At 44.8% G+C, this 18,129-nt stretch overlaps 1 long non-coding RNA gene across 1 annotated transcript; it reads right to left on the bottom strand.

Moving 5' to 3' along the window:
- Positions 1-556: 556 nt before the first annotated feature.
- On the bottom strand, positions 557-17,412 carry LOC144136205 (uncharacterized). Its single transcript, XR_013315575.1, has 3 exons — positions 17,310-17,412; positions 1,472-1,561; positions 557-949 (listed from the first exon to the last, which is right to left on the bottom strand). It is a non-coding gene; the product is annotated as an uncharacterized LOC144136205 (long non-coding RNA).
- Between the last annotated feature and the right edge of the window lie 717 nt (positions 17,413-18,129).

The raw sequence follows: 18,129 nt of genomic DNA, 5'->3' as shown, positions 1-18,129 counted from the left end.
TTTGCCCAATCACCTACTTTAGATAACACCGAATTTGCAATGCTAAACGATTCTGTACAGTTATCGGAAACACAAAAAAACGCTACTGTCATCGGCGTAGATGACGAACTTAGCTTGCATGTCCATATTTACAATGTCGTTTAAGTATATATTAAATAAAAATGGCACTAAAAGCCTTCGCTGTGGGACTCGCGATTGAGTACGAGTTAAACCTGAAGAATAACCGTTTAGTTCAACATATTGCACGCGATGTGAGAGGTAGGTCAATTCAAGGTCAGGATTTAGCGGTCAGACGGCTTCTGCAGCTTTGGTCGCGCAGTAGAGCTTTCGCTCTGAAACTAGCTACCCTGTATACACAATGCCTTATGACTTCGAGCGTACCGGTTGCTTGGAAGAACGCCAACATCATCTTAATCCATTAGAAAGAAGATGCCACAGACTTGCAGAATTAACGAGCGATCAGCTTACTGTCGATTCCCTACAAGGTGTTTATTAAGGTAATCGCACATAGAATCAGGACAACCTTACACTTCAATCAACCAAATGAACAGGCAGGCTTTCGTAAAGGCTACACGACAATAGACCATATCCTATCGAGACTATCAGACAGGTGATAGAGAAACCCGGGAAATATAACCAACCCCTACATATAGCCCTCATAGATTACGAAAAAGCGTTTGACTCAGTCGAAACGTACGCAGTCATGCAGGCATTACGGAATCAGGGTGTAGTAGAGCCTTATGTAAAAGTGCTTGAAGATATCTATAACGGCTGCGCAACCACCATAGGCTCAATACGGGCATGTAGTCTCCAGAAGCATCTTTGTTGTCAGCATCGCTCAGTGGACTGTTACGCTTCCGCTGGACAGCTATATATTGCAGACGACGCCAAGTTGAGTCAAAGTCCGATAGGGTCCGTTTCAATCACAGCCAGGGAGGCAGCTGCGCACCTGAAGAAAAAAAAAACAAAATGAAAAGTAGGCATAAAGCATCAGCCTAAAGTGCAGTTTTCTACAAAGAGAGCCCGCGTTCATTCTAAAGATGCTTAGCTGTCTCAGTGAGGACGCATTACTTCGTAAATAGTTCTTTTTACTCCCGCAGTAGTCTTTTTTTTTGTTCTGCTGTTCATTTTGATTTGTCAGAGAGTGCGGCGCTGATATGAAGTGCGCCCACGAGAAGTTTATTTGCGCCAGGCCTTTCAAAAGTTCGTACTGCAAACCAAGCCTAACCGTCTTTCTTTTCAACTGTTGCTTGTGAACACGAAGCTTAAATTCAAGCACATGCTTCAAAAACATGATACAGTTCGTGGAGCTACAAAATTTTTCTTGCTGCATGTCTCATGTGAAAAAAAAGAAGAGTTTGTGCAGGGCGAAATAGGAAACCCACGAATAAACCGGCAGATTAAAGACGAACAATGAGACCGTCAGAGCTCCAATGTTTTCATCGGATGGTCTCGGGCAAAGATTACTCACTGTTGGTTCGGCGTACTTGCCGCCCCATGCACCCCTTTCTTGATTTTAATTAAAGTTGTTCCAGCGTAAAGCATTTTTCAAAGTTCCTTCCTGAAAAAAAAGGAAAGAAAAAGGAGCGTTCAGAACTCGGTTTGTAGTACATCTGTGGAGTCCGTGCTATATCAAAGCACGGGTGGAGCCTATATATGGTCCTACTCAACAAACAGCCCATTCGCAGCGTCCTTAACGCTTGGTTGCAATTCTCGAGCCAATTAGGGCCAGCGAAAGCCGGCACTTCCTGGAGGAAACACTTTTACATTTCGAGAGCGCTTGCTTGCCTGAGTCATATTTGAAGATCAGTTATAACGGTTTCTTCGTAAACAAGCTCGTTCTGGCTCGGAGCGCAGGTAGCATGCGTTTGACAAGGCCGTTTTGTTTTGTTTTTTGTGGTGGGGGAGGGGGGACATTTCAATAAGGCTGCTTCTTTTGCAACAAGAGTTGCGACAGGAGCTCATACAGCAAACACACAACAATCACAAACATGCGGAGCTATTTGATTGTGCCCCTTGCAAGAGTGGGCCTCCATGGCTTACTGGCCCATGAATTGTTCCTTTATTGCTATGAAAGTTGGATATCAGCGTTCTTTTGGCTGCAGACAGCTGCGCATTTTCGCGTAACAAATAGCGTGTTTCGATTGTAGGGAACGAAGTTCAAGCACAAAAAATAAAACTCGTGTATGGACCTCTTCCCGTGTTGAGTAATAAGTATGACAAATGAAGCGTTTCTGTAGTGCCACTAAAATTGTCTGATTTGACTGCTATTTTTGCTTATAACATTTTTCATCATGGATATATAAAGCTACTGATGACCTTTATTAAAAGCCCTAAGAGCATGCGCGAGTTTTCAGGACAGTGATTAGATGCATAAAGATAAGTAATGAGCAGATAAATATAAGCCTACGCAAGTAGGCGACCATAGTTTAATTAGAAGGGGGCTAAAACAAACACAAAAACTGGGTATTATGCGCAAAACTTCTACATCTGTGTAGTAACCTACATATAATTGAGTAAGTAAGCTAAGAGCTGACATTTATTCATTCATTTCATTCATTTTATTTCAATGAAAGTGCAAATAATTAAACGAAAATGTTGGACCGATAGCCTAGGCTAGTGTGGGCCCATTTTACGGACATATTTGGCAGTGAAAGCACGCGTAGAGTACATGGGAAAAATATTAGCATAAATCTTATTAAGAATGTACAAAAAACATGGACAAAATCACTTAAGAAAAAGGAAAAGGACGCGTACAAATACATAAATACCTAATTTATACAACTAAAAAAATGTACAACAGGATTACAATGCTGAATCAGAAAACACAAAACATTTAAAACAGCAAAAATAATTTTGACGCTATCACCTTCTTTCACACAATATAATTATGAAGGAATTTTCTCGAAATACAACCTGTTTATTGACAATAGAAACCTACTGGCCATTTTAATTTCAAGAGGAACTGCATTCCAAATTCTGGTGCTAGTGTATTGCATAAGGCGTAGACCCTAAATATTGCGAGTCACAGGAATATTGAAATTTAAATTACTAGCACTTTTAGTGTTTCTAGTGGGTATAACAAAGAGTGTAGACGGAAGGGTATGAGCGTTGAGAATTATGGCATTTACGACAAGACACTTTCATTTCTGCTGCAATAGTAAAGGGGAGTATCGGGAGTTCTGAGAGTAATGAAGGTGTCGAGGACTGCCAATCTGAGAATGTCATTATGCGTAAAGCTCTCTTTTGCAGACGAATCATTGGATCTAAGCATGCTTTGAACGTGAATGCCCATGACTCGCTGCAGTAAATTAAATTGTAATGAAATATCGCGATGTACACCATTTTCAAAATAGCAGTACTAAAATATGTTCGCGTATGTATGGAAGAGAAGCTAGCAGGCTGAAGAAAGTTCGGAGTACATGTTTGTAATATGCTGTTTAATGTTTAACTGGTTGTCAATTACAACGCCTATGTATTTTATGGATTCTACTTCACTTAAAACTGTTATATCAAAATAATTTTCAAGATAGAATGGTCACTGAACCTATCTCTGGGACGAAACAGAACAGTGTAAGCTTATTGTCGTTGAACCAATCAATAATTAGCCGTACCTTGGAGTTAATAGTTGCTTGTAGTTCAGTAATTTATTTGCCTGAACATACTACTGCTGTGTCGCCAGCGTATAAAACAGCTTTAGATGAGGATGAAATGCTGAGAAAATCATTCACGTAGAAGGAGAATAAAATAGGGCCTAGAACTGAGCTCTAAGGTATGCCGCTTTCAACTGCTAGATAGGACGAGGAGAAACCATCAAGATAAATGCATTGCTTTCTGTTTGAAAGATAAGTGGCAAAAGCGTCAAGCGTGTATCCACGGAAGCCGTAGTGTTCAAGCTTTTTTAACAAAACAGAATGCCTAACTGTATCGAAAGCTCTCTTTAAGTCAAGGAATAGTACTATAGGAAGTTCACCATTTCGTACAGATGCATATATAGCCTTTGTAAGTTCGAGAACTGCTGTGGATGTGAATCTATTGGACCGAAATCTATGCTGCGATTCAGACACTATATTATTTTCTTCTAAATACTTGCGCAGTTGAAGACGTATTGATTTCTCAAAAATCGTATTTATTACACTGAGCACTGATGTCGGACGATAACTGCCGGGATCGTTAATGTTATCCTTTTTATATGCGGGGATGACTTAAGCTGCTGTTAACATATAGGATAAATACCTTCCTCTATTGCATGGTTAAAGATGTGCTAGGGCCCTGCGGCTTTGTTGCTGCTAAGATCTCTAATGACACCAGTGATTACATCAAGTTCAAGTTTGGTTAGTGTAAAATTACTATTTGTAGGAGTTGAATGCATCGTCCATGGAATATAGGAAACAAGTTCTGCCAGCCGTGGTCCTACACTGGTAAAGGATCTGTTGAATCTTAATCCTGTGTCATTGTTGCCAATTGCACTGATATGAACCCGTTCTATAGGAGGCTTGCGATGGCATTATTTACCACATTCTTTATTGTTTTCTTGTTACCACCAGCCTGTTCGATGAATGATGTGTCATATGGTTTTTTTTCTTCTTATCATAGACACAACTGAATTCCTAGCAATACAAAATTGTTGCAAATAATGCACATTATCTTTCTACATCTTCCACTTATGGTGGTACCAAGTATCTTTTTATTTTATTACTTTAAGTATCGCCTCAGTCACCCAAGGATGAAGCGGCCTGTGTTGTTTTCTGCGCGAAGAAAGCGGTTACTAATTGCGCTTAAAGTAGTCGGCGCCTTCTTCCTCATCCCGTATTTTGTCATTGGTAAGAGTTCGTGCACATTTTATTACTTCTGTCTCACCAACTATCCCACTGCCAAACATTTCCTAATCATACGGCCATGGGGTATAGCCACAGAAACGCGTCAATGTGCAATCCAGAATGAGGTCTTACAGTATACAAGACGCTTCCCTCGTCGTGATAGTTGCTGGAGGCAAAATTTATGCACTGAGTCAAGGAGCGGAAACTAAGCACATCCAACCAACTTGGGACGCAAGCGACATGGTTTCAATTCCTGACGTTGGTGCCCCCCAAGCGCAATTTCAGTTGGTGGCAACTTCCGCAGATTTCATTCTAGAGCGTTTTTCGGTGATATTGACATTAACCTTATTTAAGGCGCTTTGTAGACATTTATGTACATTATGAGCTCAACTTTTTCTCAGATTGTTCTCTAGCTAGCACCGATTTTTTTTGTTTCAGGTGAATTTATGCTCTTTCATACTGCAAATGGGGTGCTTTTATGTGGACCTAGCGAAAGCAGAAAATTATATTTATCAAAACAATGAGCGTTGCAGTACGTTCCTCGCCATTTTCTTGTTGACATAATTTCTAACGCGTGGTAATGCATTTTTCCCCTGAGTTTTCAGTGTCATGAGCAACTTTGAAAAGACAATTTTTGCCCTGCTGCCTAGGCTGTTCAGTTCCACAAATCCTGCTATTTTAATATTCCAGTTTCACCTATTTTGACAGTTCGTAAGAAATTTCATACGTAAAGAATTAGCTATTGGCGTGTTTCGTTTGAAAGAAAACGAATTGGATTTATAAGGTATAGATACACTATTTAGGCGAACAAATATATTTTGCCTCAAAACAAAAAATTTGCCTCGACATTATACCATTATATGACGATGCTAAGAGGTACTGGTACTGCTGAAAGTAAAAGCGAAATATAATTTCGCCTTTTCTGGAATGTCTTTGTTTCGTAGAGGATTTTTTATTCTGATGTCTGGGTGCTCTTCATGCGTCAGCACTCTTCCTCAAGCCTAAGTTGATGGGATAGCAAAACATTCCTTTCGTACCCTTTTCTTCCGCCGCATCCATTTTCGCTGTTTGTTGCTTATTGCGAGACGGGTCTTAACACCGCGGAGAGGAGAAAAAAAAACGAGAATGATGACCGTGCCCAAAGCAGGCTTTTCGCCGAAACGAATACCGCATTATGTATTCGATGACCAAAGCCGAGGTTTGCTACAATAGAGCTTTAGTTACTTCACTAGTTTTGATAGGTGGCCCCTTTTGACAAGCAAGCCCGGTGTTTATGTATACAGTGCATCAGGGTGCCTGCTCATGCAATGAGGTTTATTTGGCGCGTCTCGTTTCACTTGTCTGTTTCCTGTTTACACGCATGCGTGCATGCTTGCCAGGGCATGGATGCACAAAGGCGATAAAATGTACCACAGCAACACAGGTTTCACGTGCTTGCAGCAAATTTCTGCTTGAAAAAAAAAGTGTCAAAAGAGGTAAAAACAGCGTCGCTGCTACCACCAGCAGCTCCAGAGCGGAATGAAAAATACTGACAACTCTTTACCCGGAAAGCTTAACACCCCCCCCCCTTTTTTTTTTATTCTTCGCCATATTCGTTTCAGTGGCGGGCGCGCGCGTGCTTCCGAATCCGAGTGCCTGCACTAGCTGTTACTGCTCCAGAGAGCACACGCTTATTTGCAGGCATGATGACACACATTTTCCGACACCGGCTCCCCTCTTGGGATTGACTGCCGTCGTCGGAGTCACAACCAGAAAAATGGGCGACCGCCTCCCGCTGCTGCAGCGTGCTCTTTTCCTCGCACGCATTTTCTTTGCCTTCCCCTTATTCCACCCCTCTCGGAAAGCGAACAGCAAAGCAAGATGAAGCGAGCATCCTCCGCTCGCAAGCGCGCCGAAGGCGTTTTCAAGCCCCTCTCGAGCCGCTCGTAATCTGCAGGCTCTGCCGTGCTTTCACGAGTGCTCGTGTTCGTCGCTCCTCTATAGCGTGCCTGCTCGCGGCGTCATCTCCGCTCCTGGCTACTATCAGCTCTTTGTTTTGTGATGCCTGCCCTACAATCCGTTATTTGCTTCCTTCTATTTTTTTTTCTCCTTTCCTCTCTCCTTTCCGTCCGCAGAGGAGCACTGGTTCGTTTTTCCTGTGCGTTTTATTCTTCTGCCCGGAGCCTTACTTTCGCGCCTCCCTACTGCCCCACGGAAGGGGAAAGCGGTCGAAAGGGTCTGCAGCTCCGCTCTCCTTTGGACCGCGGTGTCAGACGCCTCGAGTTACAAAGCTTCGATGCCGAGGGCAAATCCACGAGAAGAAGAAATAAACGCGCACCTTCGGAAGCGATTTGTAAAATGCTAGCCGAGGATAGATTTCGCCTGCTCGGGGGGCCTCTTTCTCGTCTTTCTGGCTCTTTGCCTCCTCTCTGGCTTCCTTGTATCTCCTTCCCACTGCCCACGCCGGTTGTTTGAGCGCCGCCTGAACTCCTTTTCAGTTTTATTTTCTTTTTTTTCAGATTAAAAAGAGGAGGCCAGGAAGCTCTAGTGCCGCGCGGTCATTCCCTCCAACTTCCCCACCTTTCCGATTTATTTCGCCCTACTCCTCTGCCCCGGCACTGACCTCGTATGCGTCATTGTTTCGTGCCCCGTATAGATCGCCTGTTTCGGAGAGTATCGGCGATTCGATGTTTACTCGTCGCGTTCCGTTATTCCCTACCGCCCAGATATTGGAAACTCGAGAGGAAATCGCGAGACAGAAGCGGGAAACGGGTGAATTGGCGCAGGGGCGAGGGGTTCGCTGGCTGTCCGTTCTCTCTGAAGGTAGCAAGCAAGAGCGCTTCCTTATTAGCGGCGTGAGAACATGGGTGCATAGCAGCCGCGCGAGGTGTGTTCCTCTGGCTTAATAAAAAAATTCTTTCACTCTTTCAAACACATTGGGCGCTAAACGCACGCACACACATATACACATACATGCACGCACGCACGTACACGCACGCACACACACACGCACGCACGCGGATACGGAGACAAGCGCACGCCGACACGGAGACACGCGCACGCGGATACGGAGACACTTCAGCCAGTGAGTAAAGAGACAGCGGTCCTGGTTAGCGCACTAATTTTTGAAAACTTGTTAATTGGTGAAGTTGCAATCCCAATCATGAACGCAGAATTGATTATATAACCGAACTTACGCAAATTACCAAAGTGCAATACACATTGAAATATTTATCAATGAATTCTCTGCTTTTTCTCCATCTCATTCTGAAATTATGCTCTCTCTGGGCGTCTAGTTCTCGAGTAATGTGTGAGGCTCGGTCGGCTAGTGACGACCCACTCTGCATACAGGTCCCTCAAACTTGAGAAGAAACAAAGTATGAGCATTCAATAACGATAAATTCGCGATTATGTGTGCCAAGTGGGCTTTTTTTGTTTTCCAGCTAATTTTCCTCTTGACCTATATTATCCGAAAGTCATTTTCCTTTTTCGTGTATAATATACGAAAAAATTCGTATTTTTGTTCGGACTGGTTGTTCGCTTTCATACTGGAGGGACACTGTACCTGCGCGGCGCAGCGGCCAGCTCTGAGTGTGGCAGAGACGGGATCGAGCTGCACTTTCACTGTTGTCGTGTTCAATGCACGCCTATGATGCTTCATTGCCCTGTGAAGGTGACCGGCGTGTTATCGACTGTCTTTGTTAGCAAGGCAGTGTTAGTGCCAGGACTACTCATACAAGTGCCTAGACAAGGCCACGTAAAACTACTCACATTCACACAAGGGCCAAGACGCACAGCACTACTGATGGACCTCTGGCAAGACGCCGGACGTACACTGAGACTGAAATGTATGAAAATAGCCGCATACGTTAAAATGGATGACAGCGCTGGTCCTGCCGCGAAGCTATACGTTTCCGAGCCGCCTGGTAGCCCTGTTATGGTCGATCGCGAATGTTTGTAAAATAGTTTTGGACCACGAAATCTGTGCGTGCAGCAAGGACGGCAAAAGGAATATTCAGGCGAAAACTTCAACATTACTGTTACGGCCTACGTTCGAGCACACCGCGAAGCCCGGTCTGGCAAATCGTTGAGGCCTCTGGAAGCTCTCAATTTTCGGCTTGAAAAGGGCTGAGGAAGCGCCCACTCGTCTCTTCACCAGGCTCTCATTGATGATTATTCTAATTCGAGCTCATTAAATGGGCTTTGTTAGAAGCAATGCAGACCAGGACATCAAGAAAATTCTGTGGACATACGAGGCTCAGCTTTTCCGTAATGGCAATGCTAATTATCCACAGTATTCACTATTTGCCTGACAAGAACATGCACTATGATTTTTGCTGAATTGTGCATTTGCGGGGGTGCACATTCTCAGGCAGAATAGTAAGACCATACTTTTTGAGAAGAAATTTAATAGCAAGAGCATTGACAGTCAGCATACTCAACAACACTGACCGCAAATGCAATCACTAGGTGGCTCCATCAAGTTTGCAAGAAGCTGTACAGAAGCCTCATCAGAAAGTGAATAAGATGCACTGGGTTTATGTTTTGGCCACCTAGGGCACCTGATCTAATTCTAATATTTTTTATTTTTTTTACAGCGACAACCTGTTAATGGGCGTCTGTCAAGATCTCGTGGTCCATTAGGCGTCCGCAGAAGGAATGCGAGGGGCTTGCCGATAGGAGTGGAATAAAGTGGCGAGGATAGAAGCAAGTGCGAGGAGGTGAAGGTCTAAAAGCAGGAGAGAGGTGAAAGGAAGAAAGGGACTAGGCCTAACGGGAGCGTCATCACTCCCTGACTGGAAGAGAGCGCACGCCCGCCGCCGCGAAGCAGAACTTGCGCATCACGTTTTCCACTTTAATTAACAGGTGATGGGAGGGCCGTTTCCTGCCGAATTTCAAGAGCAAAAAGCCTTTAGAAGTTACATAGTTCTCGGCGTTCACCTATACATTTCATAAATGAAGAAAAAGCTAAGTACAAAAGACCTCGTTCGAGGGCTTTTTTCTTCTTCTAAAGACTAGATATGGCAGATGTATCGGCAAATCATAAGGGCTTTTAAACTCGAAAATTTCGTACATGCTGGCTTTCAACTCGAAATAAAGAACGGCGGGAAAAATTTCATAACTGTGATGGCTTAATATTGCATCCAGCGCGCTTAAATTTATATTGTGAAAAACTAGCGTTGAGATTTGTGCGCTGATTTTCTTTTAAATCCTGCAGCATTTTTACAGTCATATGCAGGAGCGCATTGTAGGAAAAAAGCTGGCGCGCTGCTGATTGCCAAGGACACTCATTACAACGATTACGCAGTGGGGCAGCTAGAGCAGCTTTCCACAACTCACGCCCCGTCTTCAAGTGTAGAGAGGGAACCAGGTGGGTATGTGTTCCGCTCACGTTGTAGCTCCGAGCTTGCTTCGGTAATCCGTTTAACAGTCAATCTTGATTCGTTTTGCGTGAATCGCAACGCAATGGGTCTCAAGTCTCAGATCTCAGTAGCCTCTGTCGTCCCTGCTCCAAATCCCCCGCCCCTCTTTCCCCTCAGCTCCGGCGCTTATGATTGGTCTTTTCAGACGTTACTTCAGTACGCCCCTGACGTCCGCGAGGCTACTCGGGCAATTTCTCTCAATATTTTACTGGATTGCTCAGTCACAGACGGTCGTTTAAAGCGCCCAAACTTCACCCTAAATGATGTCGTGATTGAAAAGTTGTCGTAGGCTGGCTTAATATTTACGGTGTAATCTTACAGCAGGCTTCCAAGGTTTCCAGGCATGACAGCCACTGCACACACACTGAAGAGAGAGAGAGAGAAAATAAACAGTGCCAGTGCATACTAAAAAGATGCGGAATGGAGATAAAGTAACGCCCCGCATCCGCTCCAGAACGCGCGGCATCTTGGGCTAGATGCACTTGACGTTAAACCTGCGTCACTTCTTGCATTTCTTTGTCTTCATCTTTTCAGACTGACTTTATTAAAGCGTGAAGTGATACACGGATGCAGCGCACCTTAATTAAGAGAAAACACAGAGCAATCATTTAGTGGAAAGTAATGAATTGATTCTTGAAAACTTTTCACGACATAAAGAAAGAAACAATGTAATTATGCCCTGCTTGACGATTCTCTGAAGATGATCCGACAGTGGCCGAAGCGTAAACAAATCGATCGCGCGCTAAGCCCAGCCATCTCGCGCCATATTAAGCGCTGTCGATGTCGCAGACCCCACCGCCGTCATCTTCCGTCTTGCCTGTCGCGGCTTCGCCGGCCCGCTGAAGGAGGCATGTCGATGCCATAATTTTCTCTTCCTCTCCCAATGTGTGTGCGCGCGGAGATGATGGCAGCACTTAGCATGACTAAGCGGATTCTGTAATGCTCCGCATCCCGCAAGGGCTGCACGTGGCATCACCGTAATGATTTACAACTGCAGCGTATGCTCCGTGCTTGTCGCGTAGGGGCAGACGGGTTTGCCGAAAAGCTATTTTCTCCTCTTCATTAGATCCACAGAAGTGGGGCAGTAATAGAAAGAAATCTGTGTCGTTAATCTGCTGAACGTGACGCTAAAATAACACTAAAGTGTGGTGGCACTATCGTGGAGACGCGTCCTGGACGCATCCCTATATGCATGCCCAGTTCTGGTATTGGTACCTCCAGGCCGGAAGTCTCGCGCACATTCTAGGCTCCCTGTAATATGGAATACTGAAGCCCAGCGCAGTTTTACGACGTGGCATCACTACTGTAGTATAACTATGAGTGAATTGCGTTTCTCAGAGTGCTGATGTAAAATATTTCTTTTATTTCGTATAGGCTTCCGACTTACTTCCTATTGTCCACGGTTGCTGCGTAACAGCGCGATGGTGTAGTAGCCTTCAACGGGGATAAAATGCGCAAGCATGGTGGACTGAGACTTATATCCGCGGTGAAAGCACGTGGCCTCCCAAGACCAGGTGCTGCGCGTTGACGTTTACGTCAACCTAGAGCGCCACCCACGTCGTACGGCTGCGGCGTCTTCCTCGAAGGGGCTTATATTCGCCATAGGAAGCCTCGGGTGACACCATGATGATAATATTAAGCCTGCACGTAAAACTGAAAGTTCATGCAACTGGTTGCAATGCGCCACCAACCGCCTGAAGCCAAGACGCACCAACCTAGCCCGTACTGACACTTAAAACGACCCATGCATCGGGCTTTATACGGCGCTAGAAATGATGTACGCAATGATGGCGTAAAAAATTGTTTAAGCAAGGCATCGCCTCTTGCAACACAGGCGCTCACTGCTTAGGCAAACTTTTCTTTTCTTTTTTGTTTTTGTTACCGCCTTAATTTACTCGGCACGAAAAAGATACGAGGCCAGTTATGTCGACATCCATTAGGCGGGACGAGGAAAAGGGAACGAAGGAACAAACACTTTTGCGCTGCTGGCTGATTTGCTCTCAGCAGAACGACCAGCATTCTTCGTCCGTACCCCTCGAAACAGCACTGCGTCCTTTTTTTTTTACGTCTTCTTCGCTCGCTCACGTGCGCAATTCAGTACGCCCTTTGCCGACTGCGTGCCACATAATCGCTTGCTGACAATAATAGAGCGTGTTTAGGCGCGCATCCAGGTCTTGCAGCCCGGGAGAAAAGCACGAGTCCAGGGAAGGCGAGCTGGCACAAGGCAAAATTTGCAGACGCCGATGCGTAAAAAGGAAGGGCTCTCGGACAGAAAGAAGAGCGCCAGGCAGGCACTGGCGGGCGCGAGCCCCGGGCAGGATCCGAAACAGGCGCGGCCGTCGGCGCCGCACTCCAGGCCAGGAGATGCCGGGGGACGCGAGCTGAAGACACCGAGTGAAATTCCCGGCGTTCCGAAGTCGTTTATCACTTCGCTCGCGCTGCAACGCCGAGTCCGCTGTCTGGGCGCCTCCGAGAGAGAGCCTAGCTGATCCTCGGGAGTGATCGGACATCATTTATTAAGCTGACAGACCCGCATCTCTATTACACGGGGAGCACAACAGACACACCAAAACGGCGCGATGCGAAAGGCTATCGGCGCGCGCGCCCTTCTTTTCGCTCCCCTTGCCGTGAAAGTCAAGAGGTGTCTTTCTACGCGTATACAGTTCCGTTCGCCTCGCAAAGTCAAGCCTTCGTCGGCTGTGGATCAAAGCTATCGCGTTTTGTTCTGCTCGTGCGCCGAGAGCCTTCGGAATCTGTGGCCCGTTGCGAAAGCGGGAGGCTTCGTTGCTCTCTCGATCACGATATTACGACTTGTCCAGATTTAACAAGGGTCGTTAAGCGAGCCGGGGCCAGATGTTTTAAGCGATTGCTTCAGGGATTGGTTATCTATCACGCCGAAGGCAGATAAGCCAGCGATCAGCGCCGAGTGGGCCGTTTCAAATCGCCGACAATCGTGGTCGATTCGTCAGGGGATATAGTGGCGAATTCCAGCAAACCGCTCTTTACGGTTTAACTCGTGTACGATTAGTACGTGCTCTGCGCGATAAGAGTATTTTCTGGGGTTCAATGCGCTTATCTTGAACTCGTGCTCAATAGGCGTCATGCTTAGAACAGCGGAATTTTATCTGCTTGTTGCGGTGCCATGTTGGAAATATCGGGAAAATTTGGTATTTGAGAGGCATATATCTACACGACAAAGCTTTTGCGCACAGTTTGCTAGTGGGCGCATTTGTTCATTGCCGCTAACAGTACCATGATTGTACGCTTTGGCTGGATGGTTGAGCTTTTTTCGGACGTTTCCTTGTGACAATTCTGAGGTCTCGTGACCTTGACTTAATGCTGCATTGAGCGCAATTGTTTTCGAAGTATAGTTAATTTAACACCGATACAGGACTGCCATTAATGACGACTGAAGAATTTAATGTGATGCGCAGCGCGGTAAGGCGCTGCACAGTACACTTAAGAGGGCGGGAAGATGCATTTTACGAACACTGGTGGGCTTAAATAATCGTTCTTAAGACTTGCTGCGCGCACAAAAAGACAGACACAGGAAGAACACAGGAAGACCTGTGTCTGTCTTTTTGTGCGCGCAACTCGTCTTAAGAACAACCATGCACCAACTAGCCCATCAAGAAGTCCTTCTAAATTAAATAACCTTATTCCTTTCGCGAAGGATTAGGAAATTCAACGACAAAATCGAGACTTTGGGTCACAACCTAGGTCAATAATGAGATATTAATTTCGAAAAACTTAAGAAATCTGAAGTAATAAATATATCCGCCATTTCGTGCATATAAATATCTAAAGTATATTTATTTCGTCATTTATGTTAAGCTAGTTTCGTCCGTTTTTCCCGTTTATGCTTAGATAGCGCGTAGAAATAGGCTCACTTAGTACTGAAGCGCCTTATTTCTCATGCATCAAGCATGTTCTGCGTCAAGCATGTTATAACGGCTGCCCCTGCCTTGTGCGGCGTGAGATAGGCTCCCACAGAGTTGCGCAGAAGTCGTGGCTAAGCGATACCAGATGAGTGGGCAATGTTCTGAACTGCTCGTCATCTTTTTACATACAAATGTTTGGTTACGACGCAGGACAAATAAAAAAGAATGGCTAATTAAGTTTTGATAATGAGCAGACAGAGTTCGGCATCCCCACCATAAACACCGGAAAATGTCCCTCAAGTAACCATAGTTGGGACAGAAATTCCCTTCCTTTTTCCTCAGTGTGTATCAGCATAAATCCCTCCTAAAATCTCTACGATTCAATGGCCGTCTAGAAAACGTTGCGCAAAGTAAGGCTAAATGAAACGTGCAATCACGAATTTATAAACAAAAAATGCGGTTTTCGCGGAACTCACTGTCACAGATAGGCTCCCACAGAGTTGCGCAGAAGTCGTGGATAAGCGATACCAGATGAGTGGGCAATGTTTTGAACTGCTCGTCATCTTTTTACATACAAATGTTTGGTTACGACGCAGCGCAAATAATAAAGAATGGCTAATTAAGTTTTGATAATGAGCAGACAGAGTTCGGCATCCCCACCATAAACACCGGAAACTGTCCCTCAAGTAACCATAGTTGGGACAGAAATTCTCTTCCTTTTTCCTCAGTGTGTATCAGCATAAATCCCTCCTCAAATCTCTACGATTCAATGGGCGTCTAGAAAACGTTGCGCAAAGTAAGGGTAAATTAAACGTGCAATCACTAATTTATAAAAAAAAATGCAGAAGTTTTCGCCGAACTCACTGTCACAGATGGGCTCCCACAGAGTTGCGCAGAAGTCGTGGCTAAGCGATACCAGATGAGTGGGCAATGTTCTGAACTGCTCGTCATCTTTTTACATACAAGTGTTTGGTTACGACGCAGGACAAATTAAAAAGAATGGCTAATTAAGTTTTGATAATGAGCAGACAGAGTTCGGCATCCCCACCATAAACACCGGAAAATGTCCCTCAAGTAACCATAGTTGGGACAGAAATTCCCTTTCTTTTTCCTCAGTGTGTATCAGCATAAATCCCTCCTCAAATCTCTACGATTCAATGGGCGTCTAGAAAACGTTGCGCAAAGTAAGGCTAAATGAAACGTGCAATCACGAATTTATAAACAAAAAAATGCGGTTTTCGCGGGACTCACTGTCACAGATAGGCTCCCACAGAGTTGCGCAGAAGTCGTGGCTAAGCGATACCAGATGAGTGGGCAATGTTCTGAACTGCTCAACTTTTTACATACAAATGTTTGGTTACGGTGCAAGACCAATAAAAAGAATGGTTAATTAAGTTTTGATAATCAGCAGCCAGAGTTCGGCATCGCCACCATAAACACCGGAAAATGTCCCTCAAGTAACCATAGTTGGGACAGAAATTCCCTTCCTTTTTCCGCATTTTGTATCAGCATAAAATCCCTCTCAAATCTCTACAATTCAATAGGCATCTAGAAAAGGTTGCGCAAAGTAAGGCTAAACTAAACGTGCAATCACGAATTTATAAACGAAAAAATTGCAGCTTTCGCGGAACTCACTGTCACAGATAGGCTCCCACGAAGTTACGCGGAAGTCGTGGCTAAGTGACATTAGATGAATGGGCAATGTTCTGAACTGATCGTCATCTTTTTACATACGAATGATTAGTAACGACGCAGGACCAATAAAAAAGAATGGCTACTCAAGTTTCGATAATGAGCAGGCAGAATTCGGCATCCCCACCATAAACCCTGGAAAATGTCCCTCAAGTAACAATAGTTGGGACAGAAATTCCCTTCCCTTTTCCTCATTGTCTATCAGCATAAAATCCTCCTCAAATCTTTACAATTCAATGGGCGCCTAGAAAAGGTTGCGCAATGTAAGGCTAAATTAAACGTGCAATCACAAATTTAAAAACGAAAAAAAATGCAGTTTTCGCGACACTCACTCCCACAGAGTGGCGCTGAAGTCGTGTCTAAGTGACATCAGATGAGTGGGCGATGTTCTGAACTGCTCGTCATCTTTTTACATGCAAATGTCAGGTACGACGCAGGACCAATAAAAAATATTGGCAAATTAAGTTTTGATGATGAGCAGGCAGAATTCGGCATCCCCACCATAAACCCCGGAAAATGTCCCTCAAGTAACCATAGTTAGGACAGAAATTCCCTTCCCTTTTCCTCATTGTCTATCAGCATAAAATCCTCCTCAAATCTCTACAATTCAATGGGCGCCTAGAAAAGGTTGCGCAATGTAAGGCTAAATTAAACGTGCAATCACAAATTTAAAAACGAAAAAAAATGCAGTTTTCGCGAAACTCACTCACACAGAGTGGCGCTGAAGTCGTGGCTAAGTGACATCAGATGAGTGGGCGATGTTCTGAACTGCTCGTCATCTTTTTACATGCAAATGTTAGGTACGACGTAGGACCAATAAAAAATATTGGCAAATTAAGTTTTGATGATGAGCAGGCAGAATTCGGCATCCCCACCATAAACCCCGGAAAATGTCCCTCAAGTAACCATAGTTGGGACAGAAATTCCCTTCCCTTTTGCCTCAGTGTGTGTCAGCATAAAGGCCCTCCTCAAATCTCTGATTCAATGGGCGCCTAGAAAACGTTGCGCAAAGTAAGAGTGAATTAAACGTGCAAACACGAATTTATAAACGAAAAAAAATGCAGTTTTCGCGGAACTCACTGTCAGAAATAAGCATCGACAGAGTTGCGCAGAAGTCGTGGCTATGCGACACCAGATGAGTGGGCGATGTTCTGAACTGCCCGTCATCTTTTTACATACAAATGTTTAGTTACGACGCAGCACCAATAAAATGAATGGTTAAGGCGGAGATTCTATTCGGCGTGATAACATGAATTAAAATGTTGGTATTTCTTCGTTTGTATGACAATAATTATCAACGAAAAGTGCATTTTCAAGCAGTATACCGTTCGCATGGGCAGACACCAAGCTTTCTTCAGGAGAGTTCGAGAGGTAAGCCAAATGCGTGAATATGTTCGCGTTACTCTTCGCTATAGCCTTCCGTAAGCTGGGAGTTGAGAAGTGATCAAAAGCCTATTTGCGAGCCACATTATGCGCAGGATTTGCCGGAGGCCATGGCCGCCGCGATAACTCACGTGCTCTGGAACAGCGTACGAAGTTAAAACTTCTGTTCACAACTCCGACATGCGTTTTACTCCCCTTCCCTACTCTCTATAGAATTTTCAACCGCCTTCGAGCTTCGTTTTTAAGCTTTACTTCGGACAGAACACTTTGCTCGCGCTCTCCTTCCCGTTGGCGACTGTCGGTTTGTTTCGCTCAGCCACTTAACGAACACCGAGCTTTCCTGGCGCCAGAGTTCGTGCGCCACGAGGCGCTTTCGAGCCTGATTTACAACTTCCTCGGCGCGCACTTCGACGCAGAAACGCTCAGAACGAATATGCGGCACACGCTGAAAACTCCATTTAGTTTGAGCAAACTCTGCTGGAAGCACTTAGTCATTTCTGCCTCTTAAGTTCCTGGCCTACTTTTTTTTCTTTTTTTTTTTGCCAGACGGAGGTAGCGTTGTGATGGCCTTTATATAGAAGGCGGCAGGATTAGGAGGCACTTGTAGCGTTAAATTTTGTGGCAAGATGTAATTCGCCCTGCTAGAAATGCTATTGCCTGTGCCATTGTGTTTTGCGTGTTTTAAATAATAGGTCTCGTTTCATGTGCCTACCTTTAACTTACGACCCTCCTGTGCAGCTGAGTGCAGCGCTGATACTGTAGTTTTTCACAGTGACACCTGCCTGGCTTGATGTGCATAGTTGGGTGCGGCTACTGTGTTCGTTAGGTAGGCAACTTTTTAATAGTAAACAAAATATATGACGTGATTGAGCAGGGCTATTGAGAAAAATGTGGTAGGGTTTTGACGTTGTTAAAGCGAGCAGATTTGCGAAAGCATGTGTTTAGCCTGGT

This window comes from Amblyomma americanum, chromosome 1 (assembly GCF_052857255.1).
Source record: "Amblyomma americanum isolate KBUSLIRL-KWMA chromosome 1, ASM5285725v1, whole genome shotgun sequence".
In the NCBI taxonomy this organism is placed as follows: domain Eukaryota; kingdom Metazoa; phylum Arthropoda; class Arachnida; order Ixodida; family Ixodidae; genus Amblyomma; species Amblyomma americanum.
The sequence above is the reverse complement of the archived record's forward strand: the minus strand, read 5'-3'. Positions and strand labels throughout refer to the sequence as shown.